The sequence below is a fragment of the Tympanuchus pallidicinctus genome, unplaced genomic scaffold (genome assembly GCF_026119805.1).
Source record: "Tympanuchus pallidicinctus isolate F22 unplaced genomic scaffold, pur_lepc_1.0 scaffold3, whole genome shotgun sequence".
Lineage (NCBI taxonomy): Eukaryota > Metazoa > Chordata > Aves > Galliformes > Phasianidae > Tympanuchus > Tympanuchus pallidicinctus.
In genome coordinates, this window is record NW_026294747.1 from 99806852 (window position 1) to 99819418 (window position 12567).

At 45.3% G+C, this 12567-nt stretch overlaps 1 protein-coding gene across 10 annotated transcripts in view; it reads left to right on the forward strand.

The window, feature by feature from the left end:
- Positions 1-12567, forward strand: part of NEK11 (NIMA related kinase 11) — a 123977-nt gene that overhangs the window by 90286 nt on the left and 21124 nt on the right. The gene's annotated exons all lie outside the window — the stretch shown is intronic.

The window sequence follows — 12567 nt, forward strand, 5'->3', positions numbered from 1 at the left end:
AGCAGCAGATTCAGGAACAATAAGCATATAAACTTACTTGATTTCATGTTTTGTTCATGTGCTTGTTTCATGTCATAAACTGAAAACCCTGTAGGCTCCTCTGAATACTATGTTATTTGGGAGAGAGAGGTCTGAAACTGGACCCTAATTCAGGTGCAGCTTCATCTAAGCTGTTATGAATACTAAATTCACTGTCTGCTGGCCGTGTTCCTCCTAATTTATATAATCTCAGAATGATGGAATGAATTTCTAGTTTATATTCACCCTAGAAGCTACTGCAAGCTATAAGTCCTCCTTATAAAGTCTGATGTTCAGCCATATCATGAGGTTAGTGCTGCCCAGGTGCAGGACAGGTGCTTTTCTCCTGAATTTTATGACGTTTCTAGTGGCTCAGCCCTCTATCTTCACCAAGGCCAGTGAGGCCCTGCTGCATGTCTTCTCACCCACCTCCTCTAGGTTAGTAACATCCCCAGATGCTTGGAGTTCATCTGTGGCCATCGTAGTTGCTGACAAGATACTGAGCAGTGCAGGCCCCTGGGTCAGCCCTGAGGAACTCCATTGGCTGCCACTGGATGCTATGCCTTGAGATGGGCAGTTTTCAACTCAGTTAGATGTATGTTCATTCATTCCGTATGATTGGAACTTCCAAATATACCATACTGGCAAAGAATAAAAGCCTTAGTAAAATCAGGGTATATAACATCCACCTTCCTCCCTTCTTCCATGTATCTCATCACAGAATGAGAGACAAATTCTGTCCTTGATAACTTTATCCCTGCAGATCCCTCAGGGACTGCTTATTGTGCCATGGCCCATGGGTATTCCCTTGGGCTGTACTGTGTTCCTTCAGCATCTCTAGTATGGTTTTTATTTCAATTTTCTTTTTTTCCCCCCATACTTCAGCCTCCTTTTTCTGGCAGAGGCTGCTATATTGATTCACTTCTAGCAAGAGTCAGCAGTATGAAGGTAGTCTTAAATAATGCAGTGGGGTTTGTGCCATCTGCTCTCTGTGAGCTCCACTGAACTCCAGAAAGCTGCTGTGGGGCCTTCCTAGTGTGTGCTGTCTTGTCCCCCTCTCCTCCATCCGCAGGGCAAGGACAGAAAGCAAGAGAAACTCAGAGCTCAGGAACAATCCTTGTTATGGAGAGAGGCTGTCTCACATGTGAGGATGAGCATTATTCTCCAGATGCCTTTGGGCATCTGACACTTGGTGCTATATTGCCACCATCCTACCCCTGCCAATGAGCTTTGGAGTCTTCTCATCTTGAGTGTTCTTTAGGGAAGAACTTGGCTCCTAATGCTGATGGAAACTGCTCTGGACTCCCCAGCAGCCTGATTTTGTCAATTACTGACACTGAGAGGCATATCCTGCTATAGGCAGTCTTGATAATCAGTGCTGGTTTGTGAGAGGAGTGCTGCTCAGTCAAGCTGGGGTGAGGATGAGGAAGTGGGCACTGGATTACTTGCAGATCTAGCTCCAGGTCTTAGCATCTGAGGGAGGTGCCCAGGTTTTGCTGCAGCCCTTCATGAACATGTCTGGATTCATATTCATGATGCAAGACCTGTTTTGAGCTAATAGCATGCCAGGGAGATTTGCAGAGAGTGAGAAAAAGAGCTCTCACAAAGGCAATGAGTCTCCAGACTATCTAATGACTACTTAATATGCATCTAAGCATTGCACCGTTATTGAATTTTAATTGCCTTCTCTCTGTCTTTGTGCTTTAAAATGAAAAAGGAGAAAACACCACATGTAATGAGGGTGGATGATTAAAAAGTAATATCTAAGAGACAGCCAGGCATGTGTGGATAAGACCACAATAATAATGCAATGAGAGAAAGCAACACTACTTTGTGCTTGCCACCTCTTTGGATAGAAAGTGTGTTTTTACAATTGTTAAAAATGTAAGTTATTCTCAGCATCATTTGGTAGAATAATAGACTAATGTGTATCTGTGAGGCAATTAAAGTTACACTGAATGAAATATGGGTTAATTGTTAATGTACAAAAAATCCGATCTATGTTACCAGGTCAGTGCAGATGGGCTTTTTAAAGATTGTTCTTTGGTGTTGTGTTGTTACGGATCTCTGCTTGGATTATTTTACATCATGTTAGATGTGCAAGCATAACTTTGAGCAGTAGACAGCAGGAAGGTCCTAATGAAAGGAGACAAAGAGAGCTCTATATTCATGAAGCATTTAAGCATGTAGTTAGCTTTGTGCACCCACCCCACTGCTGCTAGGTGATAGTTGTGCTGGCAGGAACACAGGAGGGTACTGCTGAGAGAAACACAGGATAGGGACTTTTTGCTCCTCAGCAAGGTCTTCAGATCTACAGGTCCCGGCTTTGAGGCAACGAGCACCATCACTGTTGTTCATGACGTTGCCAGCCCTTCACTGGTGGTCCAAAATGTCCATCCTGGATAGTGTTGATGACACCATTAGCTCCTGAGCTGAATTCAGGCTAATGTATTTCAGCTGATAATAATAAGCTGAAAAAAGCAATCTGGAAGGCGCTATTGTTCTAGGAGGCTATACTTAGCACTAGGAGTACACGAAGGAGTTGACTGAGACATTGCAGGGGGAAGCCACTGAAGAAAGAGTTGCTGTGTGTTACCTCTGCATCATCCTCAGCATCACTAGCAGTGGAATTCCTTCCCAGAAAAGGACCTAGCCTAGAAAACAGCTGAATTATTCTTACAGTCTAGTTAGTCATGGAGTCAGAGAGCTATCTCTGATGCAAAGTAGAGAAAATGTTCAGTTAAGGAGACTGTAGAGATCTAGATCAGGAGCCAAGACAGTAAATCTGGATGGGACAGGGGATGAGACAAGACCCAACACAAATTAAGTTTATTTTGTGTTTCCTCCTTCAAAAGTCTTCCTAGTGTCCACAGGCACTCTCTCAAGTGCTCCTGGAATACATTAGTACAAAAGTGAAGATACAAAATGGTATGTGGTGAAGCTGCTGCAATTACCTACAATCTGTACGGAGAGCACTCTGGAAACAACTGAAGGTTCAATAGAGAGCATCCCCTGAAGGCTTCAACCACCATCAGGGAATTCCCCGAGGACATGGCTGTTTGCCTTTGCTGATAGCCCTGTTAGAACCAACACAACCCCTGCTCACAGTGACTGACCACGTGCCCCCACTAACCTGCAGATGAGGGGTGTATTTTTCTACTAACAAAAAATGTTTGCAGGCAGAAGAGTAAGATGGGCCATTAGACCATTTTCTGCTCCCTGGAGCTTCAATGCTGTGTGCCCTCTATACCCAAAAAGCAAATGCTGATTTTTCCAAGATACTGTATGAATAGTGTATAATCAATGAATATTAAGATGTTATAATTATGAAATAAACAAGAGAGTTTGACAAAGCAGATTATGGTAACAAAAGGAGAATAAAGAGAAGGCTTACCCCTATCCTGGGCTCACTAACAAAACTCCAGCGAAGCAGATCTACCCCACTGGTAGCCAGCTCCTAAATAGGTCTAGGAGGGATGGAGCCTGGCTCCACCCCTTCTGGCAGCACAGATGAATTGCCTTCACCTGTGCTCCTCTGGCTGACTCGTGGCTCACCTCAGGTGATCAATCAGAGGTTCAGGCCCTGACTCAGCAGTTCCCATACACTCCACCCCTTCATGGCATGAACCAATGGTCAGATTGACAAAAGGGTAAGCTTTCCCTAATACAGAGATCTGCTATATCGTGCTGCTTATACAGTTTTCATCGCTCGTGTTGGTACAATTCAAGACGAGTGATGATCAGTCAGTGTCCATGTTCTTTATGGGCCAGTGCTTGATGACGTGACTGGAGGCATGAGGTCCTGAGGTGCAGGTCCATTCTATGTTCCATCAGTCCCATGCAGACCATCACTGGGTGTTGTACTTGACCTGACAGTAACACTGGAATGCTTGATGGCATTTTGTTCTTCCAGTGATCCTGAAGGCTCAAAGTCTCACAGGGAGTAATACAGATGTTTCAGAGGTACCAGGAGGGGAAGGTCTGCTCTCCAGGGCAAGATACAGGCCTTATTTCTATCCTGAGTCAACACTTCTGCTTGTACTGGGGCACATCCTGGCCACCTGTACCACACCTTCTGGCCGGATGTCTGTGGCTGCATAACAATATCAGGCACCAAAGGAGGTGTCCTGATCTGCCACAGGGACATGATGGGGGTCCTTTTAGCAATGAAAATCGGAGTATTGACCACAATATCAGTAGGCCATATTACTGGCCTATCTATTACTGGAGGGACTACTGAGCCTCCCACCTCCAACAATCTCCCCCAAGGTGCAAGTAGGCCACACCACTTGGGTCCTACCTGCACCTTCCAGGGCCGTTTTATTCTATGGGTACCCGGATCTAAATTCTCAGGGGCAGGGAGCAGAGTATTATTTTCGTTACCAATCTGGGGTCTTACCTGATGATCAGTGCCTGTAATTTGGATCCTAAGCGGTGGCCCATGTCGTCTGCAACATTCTCAGGGCACTGGGTCTGCCGTCTCAAAGTCTTTCATTCAGGTCCCGCAGGGTTTCATACAGTCTTTTTGTCCACCCCTGCAGGGACTGGGAGTCTGTCTTCAGGGCAGCCTTAAGAATACCGTTATAACGTTCGATGAGGCCTGCCCCCATTGGATTATACAGCAGGTGGAATTGCCATTCGTTGTTATTTTCTTCTGCCCAGTAAAATGAGTCCCTTGGTCACTCTTGATGACCTGAGGTGTCCCATAGGCAGTCATCAGTTTAGTGAGTGCCTTGATGGTATATGCCTGGTTTGGTCTTGGTACTGGATAGGCCTACAGTAGCCCACTTGCAGTGTTGACACAGGTCAGGGCGTATCTTGCCCCCTTGGAATGAGGAAGGGGCCTGATGTAATCGATCTGCCATTGCTGGAGAGGGTTGTGTCCCCTAGCAAGATGGGCTGTTGTTTTGGGTAACGATCTCGGTCTCGTCCTGGAGTAGGCGTCGCAATCCTGGCATGCCTGGATGATATCAGGTAGTTGTATGGGCAGTCCCCATTCTTTAGCAGCTGCCCACATTGTCTTTTGTCCAGCATGCCGTAGCTTCTGATGTAACCAGCGGGCGATGTTCTCAGATGGTGAATTCTCAATCCATCGAACTCGGGCCAGTGTGTCGGCTTCATCGTTTTCCGGTGACTGTAGGGGCTGATGACCAGAAATATGGTAGACACATACAGTCCTGTGTTTGACCGTATTCCATATGTCTAAACACATGTCTTTGCTCCAGATCGGTTGTGCGTGGATAGTCCATTCCTGAGTGGCCCACTGTGCAATCCAAAGAGTGAGATCCCTGTACACAGCACAACTATCTGTGCAGATGTTCAGGACACCATCACCAGATTCCTTGGTTATAACCATCTACACGGCTCGCAGTTCTGCCCATTGGCTGCTCTGACCATCCCCCTCATCAAACCAGATTGTCTCGGTGGAAGGATGGTACGCTATTGCTCTCCACTTGCTTGGCTTCCCCTTGCTGGACTCATCTGTGTACCAGGCATCTTCAGGAATATGGTATTTTCCCTCCTGAATGGGACTCTTCTCTGGTAGAGTGACCAGTATTTCTTTTGGTGCATCACTGTAATACGTCCCTGGGCCTAGGATCTTCTGGAGTTCTTCTTTCAAAGGTGATGAAGACAGACTGCTCCTTTGGCTGAGGTAGGCGACCCGTCGTGCCACTGTTTGTGCTTGGGCCACCCCTGTCTTAGGAAGGTGGGTCAGATCTTTCACCCTCCGCTGAATCAGCAGAGTGGTCTTGACTATACCTTCAGCTGTTTGAGTTATTGGCTCTACTGCCTGTAATGCCAAATAGGCAGCCAATAACTGTTTTTCAATCATACTGTACCTTTCTTCTGCTCCATGCCAAACATGAGACCAGAAACCAATGGGGGTCCAAACAGAACTCTGGTGTTGCCACAGGCCCCAACTGAATCCATCTTGAATAATATGAACGCCCAACTCAGCTGGGAGGGTAGGATCAAATATACCCAATGCCTGGGCTTGTTTAACTGCCAGTTCCACTTGTTGGAAAGCATCCTGTTCCGTTTTCCCCAAGTCCCATAGCTGCTCCTTTTTTGTGAGTCTGTACAGTGGCCTTAGCAGCTGCGCTAGGTGAGGTATAAAGGAATGCCAGTAACCCAGTATACCTAGAAACTCTTGCAGCTGCTTTGATGTTGTAGGGACTGGGAACGCCTGAACCTTATCTATGACAGCACTGGGTAGTACTTTTGTCTTTCCTGACCAAACCACCCCCAGGAATTTTACAGACAGGCCCTGACCTTGCACCTTTTGGGGATTTATAGCCCATCCCCTCTGTTGTAAATAGGCAGTTAATGAATCTGCTGCCTGTCCTACTGCCTCCAGTGAGTCAGATGTCAGCAGGAGATCATCAATATAACAATATAGGTTAACATCATCAGGTTTTCTCCAATCAGCCAGGTCACGTGCCACTAGATTATGACAATACGTTGGTGAATGCACGTACCCCTGTGGCAGGACCTGAAAGGTCCACTGCCTGCCTCCCCACGTAAATATAAACTGATCTTGCAATTCCTCAGCAATTAGGATACTGAAGAACGCAATTGCTAGATCTAGGACACGATAGGTTTTTATCTCCCTACTTAATGTGTCCATTAGGGAGGCAATATTGGGTACGGCTGCATGAATAGGTGGCATGACCTTATTTAATTCTCTGCAATCTACTGTCATTCTCCATGTGCCACCCAACTTTCGCACTGGCCATATGGGGGAGTTATATGGGCTCTGTGTCCAGGTCTTACAATGCCCACTTGTTCTAATGCCTGCACTGTTCTTGATATTTCATCTTGCCCACCCAGGAGTCCATACTGTCTTACGTTAGTAATCCAGCATGGTTTCGGCAGGCAAACAGGCCCACGTTTTGCATGGCCTCTTAATATTACCTGCAACACTCAGATACATCTCTGCCGAAGTCTGAACTCTCCCACAGTTGTCTGGAGAGCCAGACCCCATAGAATATCTATGCCCAAGATGTATTCTTGGACTGGGGCAATAGATACCTTGTACTCCCGGGGTGGAAGATGCCCAACCCCCAGTTTTAACCATGTTTGGGTGACAGGAATAGTCTGTCCCCCAAAACCACCAGTCATCACTCTGTCTCCACCAAATGTGGTCGGATCTCTGTAGATGATTGGTTTCTGCTCCAGTGTCCACCAATGCCATAACTCTCTGAATATTTTTTCGGGACCAATAAAACGTTAATTCTACATAGGGCCTCCGGTCCTGTCTGGAGGCCCTAGGGGGACTAACATCCCTTGCCACGCCATGAATTTGTGCTATGGCCAATTCTTTTGCTTCCAGTGGCTCAGGCATTGTGGCCCAAGACTCCTGAGGCAGCATTTTTTTTTTTTTTTTTTTTTTTCCCCTATTAGGAACAATAAAATCTTCTAGGTTCCATGTCATTGTTGGTATTCTTTCTATAACCCTTACCCTTGATTTCTTAGGGTAGTTCTGAAATTTTTGATTGTCCTTTAGTTGTCTCCAGAGCTGGAGAAGGACATGGTTGGGCTGGCAGTCAATCTTAGCAAATTGGACATCAGCCCAAATTAAATCATTAAACATTTGTTTTCAGGAGACCCTTATGGGTCCCGATTGAGTAGCTCAAGTAGCCAGCATTTTGGTTTTACTTACCGGCAGGACCTCTGCTTCTTCCAACATCCGAATGTTGCACCTAGTCCGCAGGCGTTCTGTTTCTCCCAGGTCAGCCACTAACTGGGCAGCCTGCTGGACTACAGCTTCTGAGGCCACCAGGGGATTTAATGTAGAGGCTAAAGTACCATAGAGATGAGAGGGAGCTTGCTGTAGAATCAAGTCTTTCATCCCTGCTGAAAATTTGACCATATCAGGGCCATCAAATGTGTCTTCATAGATAGCTTCCCTTACACCCAGTTCACAGATATAATTCTGAAGGTCCTCCATGGAGGACCACATCCCTGTATGTAGCAGAATATCGGATTTATTCGACCATACCATACGGCAGGCCACCATTAACCATTCTAGTATAGAATGGTATTCATCAAGATATTGATTACCTGCATATAACCTCTGCCTCAGAGCAGGATGGACAGTCATGGTGGCCAACTTGGCTATTTCTGGGCCATTCACCAAAACACTTTCTGCCCCAGAATCCCAGTCTTAACAACCAAGCCAGCACACTTTCTCTAGGCTTCTGCCGAAATCGCTGTACCAAATTCATCAATTCTGTTGCCGTGTATGGCCAGCCTGTTACATGTAAATGAGCCCGGGCAGGGGGCCACTGATCAGGCTGCACCCCTGCTGGTCTGTCCTGTACTTTCTTTGTTTTCTGAGTTATGACAGGATGGACTTCTAGTGGATCGGTCAAAACTGGATTTTCAAGACCTAGTTTGGATTTGTTGTTTTCCTGATCAACAAAGTCTGTTGATTCAGGAGTCTGGTCATTGTTTATTGAAATGCTGCGAACTTGGCCTATTTGAAGATGTAGATTTGGTTTCTTCCCTTTTAATATGCCAAGTTCCTGCTCAAGCTTTTCAATACTGTCTTTCAAAAATTGATTTTCATTCTCTTAAGTGTTATTTCTTATTTCCTCATGATTTAAAGCATTTAATAGTGAGCATGCCACCATGGAGGCAGCCAGTTGTCTTTCTTTAGTGATCAGTAAGTCCTTGTGAAGTCCCTGAAAGTAATCTGCCATGCAATATGGGGATACACTGCCCATAACGCGTAAGGAACCCCATTTTTCAGTGATAGCCGCTAGCTCATAATAGGGGGATCCCACAAATCCTGGGATCTGCCCTTGAATAATTTTCTCTAGAGGAGCATTGTTCTCCCCCTTGACCCATTTATAGAAATTCCAAAGGAAAGACATTTTATAAATTTCAGTGTATTTGGCCTGCCTGAAGTCTTCAACCACCATCAGGGAGTTCCCCAAGGACATGGCTGTTTGCCTTTGATGGTAGCCCTGTTAGAACCAACACAACCCCTGCCCCCTGCTCACAGTGACTGACCACGTGCCCCCACTAACCTGCAGATAAGGGGTGTATTTTTCTACTAACAAAAAATGTTTGCAGGCAGAAGAGTAAGATGGGCCATTAGACCATTTTCTGCTCCCTGGAGCTTCAATGCTGTGTGCCCTCTATACCCAAAGAGCAAATGCTGATTTTTCCAAGATACTGTATGGATAGTGTATAATCAATGAATATTAAGATGTTATAATTATGAAATAAACAAGAGAGTTTGACAAAACAGATTATGATAACAAAAGGAGAATAAAGAGAAGGCTTACCCCTATCCTGGGCTCACTAACAAAACTCCAGCAAAGCAGATCTCCAGACAAGATCCTTCCCCACTGGTAGCCAGCTCTTAAATAGGTCTAGGAGGGATGCAGCCAGGCGCCACCCCTTCCAGCAGCATAGGTGAATTGCCTTCACCTGTGCTCCTCTGGCTGACTCATGGCTCACCTCAGGTGATCAATCAGAGGTTTAGGCCCTGACTTAGCAGTTCCCATACAGATAGGTTTTACTTTGGTGCATTTTAAACCTCCTGACCTTGCAAGCCACCAGCATCAGCAGAACAAGGGCTTAATGCTGAGGGCTGTTACACCAGGCACCATCTGCTCATAGTGCCTGAGGCAGGTGCTGAGCCTGGACACTCAGGGGATATGTTCCAATCATCTTCAAAACACATCACGTATGCTTTTGTATGGACCACTCTTTCACCTATTTAATTATTAAACCATTAATAATTTTATATTATATATATAATATTATATAATATTATATATAATATTATATGATAATAATAGATATTATTACTTATTTAGTAGTATCAGTTCAATTGAACTAAATGAATGTAAATTTACATAATCAAAAGAGAACAAACTTTTTTCTTCTGTCTCTGTTTGTTTGGATTAAGAAGCCCTCTAGGATGAGAAGGAATGGCCTCAAGTTGTGCCAGATAGGTTCAGGTTGGATATTATGACAGATTTCTTCTCTGGAAGAGCAGTGAGGCTCTTTCCCAGCAGTGGCACAGGCTGCCCGGGGAAGTGGTGCAGTCAGCATCCCTGGAGGTGTTGAAGAAGCGTGTGGATGTGACACTGAGGGTTGTGGGGGTGGGCTGATGGCTGCACTAGGTGATCTTAGAGGTCTTTTCCAACCTTAATGATTCTGTGATTCTCTCATGAATGAGTTTGGGAAACTGTGCATCACAGCTGTTTCCAAGTCCTTGAAGCATTTCAGAAAAGTCTCCCTCCATGTTCCCAATGATAGAAGTAAGACTGATGGGTACAACTTTTCAGAAACTTTGGATCAATTGTTGCAATTTCTGTTCATAAACAACTACCTTTTAATGGACACCAGGGCTATGTTGGTGTCACATCCACTCTTCTGATTTTCCTTTCTTAAGAGTTGGTATTTTCCTTTACACTTTCCAAGCGTTGCTTCCACTTTAAATTAGTTCTGAATGTTTGAAATAATTACAAACAAGGATTCTTCCTGTGGATGAAAGCAAAGCATCAAGGAAAACATCACAGCAAGGCAAAAATAATGTTCTGGCTGAAGAGACTCCACAAAGCCAAACATCAGAGAGTCAACTCAGTAAAGAACTAAATTTTCAGCTACCAAAAAGAAGCAGGTTTCCAGAATTCTTCCATGTAAAGAAATACTTAAGAGGCTGTAATAAAAAGAAGCGCTATTTAGGCTTTATTCTTAGAAAGTAAATTGACAGTATTCTAGTGTCATCAGCACCTGAATCTAACTCTTTGACATCAAAATACTTATTTTATTGCTGCATTAGTAATCAGAAGAGATGGTAGAAAAGTTGTGCCATTACTGTCATCTAAGAAAAATACGTTTTTTTAAGTAATTAATCAAAAGTTTGGCAGCCAAAAGTGTAACATGGCCTGGATGAGCGAATGTGGAGAAAGATACTGATCCTCAGGATTGATGTCTTTTTTGTAGGAAAGTAAAAGAAATTTGAAAATGTCTGAAGTATGAATTATATAAACTGGTTTTGTGAAAATGAGCTTCAATCAAACAAGCTTTGATTTTCCAAATCAAAGTAAGACACATTTTGCACTTTCAATGTATTCAGTTGCAATCAAAATGAGTGGAGAGATTTGACCTTCCTTCCTTCCTCCCTTCCTCCCTTCCTCCCTTCCTCCCTTCCTTCCTCCCTCCCTCCCTCCCTCCCTCCCTCCCTCCCTTCCTTCCTTCCTTCCTTCATTCCTTCCTTCCTTCCTTCCTTCCTTCCTTCCTTCCTTCCTTCCTTCCTTCCTTCCTTCCTTCCTCCCTCCCTCCCTCCCTCCCTTCCTTCCTTCCTTCCTTCCTTCCTTCCTTCCTTCCTTCCTTCCTTCCTTCCTTCCTTCCTTCCTTCCTTCCTTCCTTCCTTCCTTCCTTCCTTCCTTCCTTCCTTCCTTCCTTCCTTCCTTCCTTCCTTCCTTCCTTCCTTCCTTCCTTCCTTCCTTCCTTCCTTCCTTCCTTCCTTCCTTCCTTCCTTCCTTCCTTCCTTCCTTCCTTCCTTCCTTCCTTCCTTCCTTCCTTCCTTCCTTCCTTCCTTCCTTCCTTCCTTCCTTCCTTCCTTCCTCCCTCCCTCCCTCCCTCCCTCCCTCCCTCCCTCCCTCCCTCCCTCCCTCCCTCCCTCCCTCCCTCCCTCCCTTCCTCCCTTCCTCCCTTCCTCCCTTCCTCCCTTCCTCCCTTCCTCCCTTCCTGCCTGCCTGCCTTCCTGCCTGCCTTCCTGCCTGCCTTCCTGCCTTCCTTCCTGCCTTCTTTCCTGCCTTCCTCCCTTCCTCCCTTCCTCCTTTCCTCCCTTCCTCCTTTCCTCCCTTCCTCCTTTCCTCCCTTCCTCCTTTCCTCCCTTCCTCCCTTCTTTCCTCCCTTCCTTCCTCTCTCTCTCTCTCTCTTCCTCTCTCTCTTTCGGCAATAAATTCAAGGATTTGTGAAACCTGAGATGATACAATAATAGCCTCAAGTTGTGCCAGGAGAGATTCAGGTTGGGTGTTAGGGCAAATTTATTCCCCAGAAGAATGGTCAGGCACTGGAATGGGCTCCCCAGGGAAGTGGTTGAGTCACCATCCCTGGAGGTGTTCAAGGGAAGCATTTTGATGTTGTACTGGGGGACATGGTTTAGAGGAGAAATATTGGTAGTGGGTAGACTGTTGGTCTGGATAATCTTGGAGGTCTTTTCCAACATTGGTGATTCTATGATTCTAATGATTCCCATTAATTATAATGGGTGGTGCTTTCAAATCCACAAAAATTTATATTTCTCCGTGGTAAAGCACCAATGCAATTAAAGCAGTGCAAGAGCAAGAAGAAAATATTCCCTGAGAGCCCAAGACCTCCTTGTGTAGATCATGTCTCTGGTGTATGGTAGCAGAGCCTGGTAAGGATGATTAAGAGAATTTCAGGCCAAAATGGGAATCCATTTCTAGCTGTGGGAACTCCAGGAACAGTGCACATTTGAGCCACCCATGGGTGCTCCATCTACCTTCAGCTCCAGAAACAACCTCTGAAATAGAGGTGTGTAAAGGTAACTTAAAA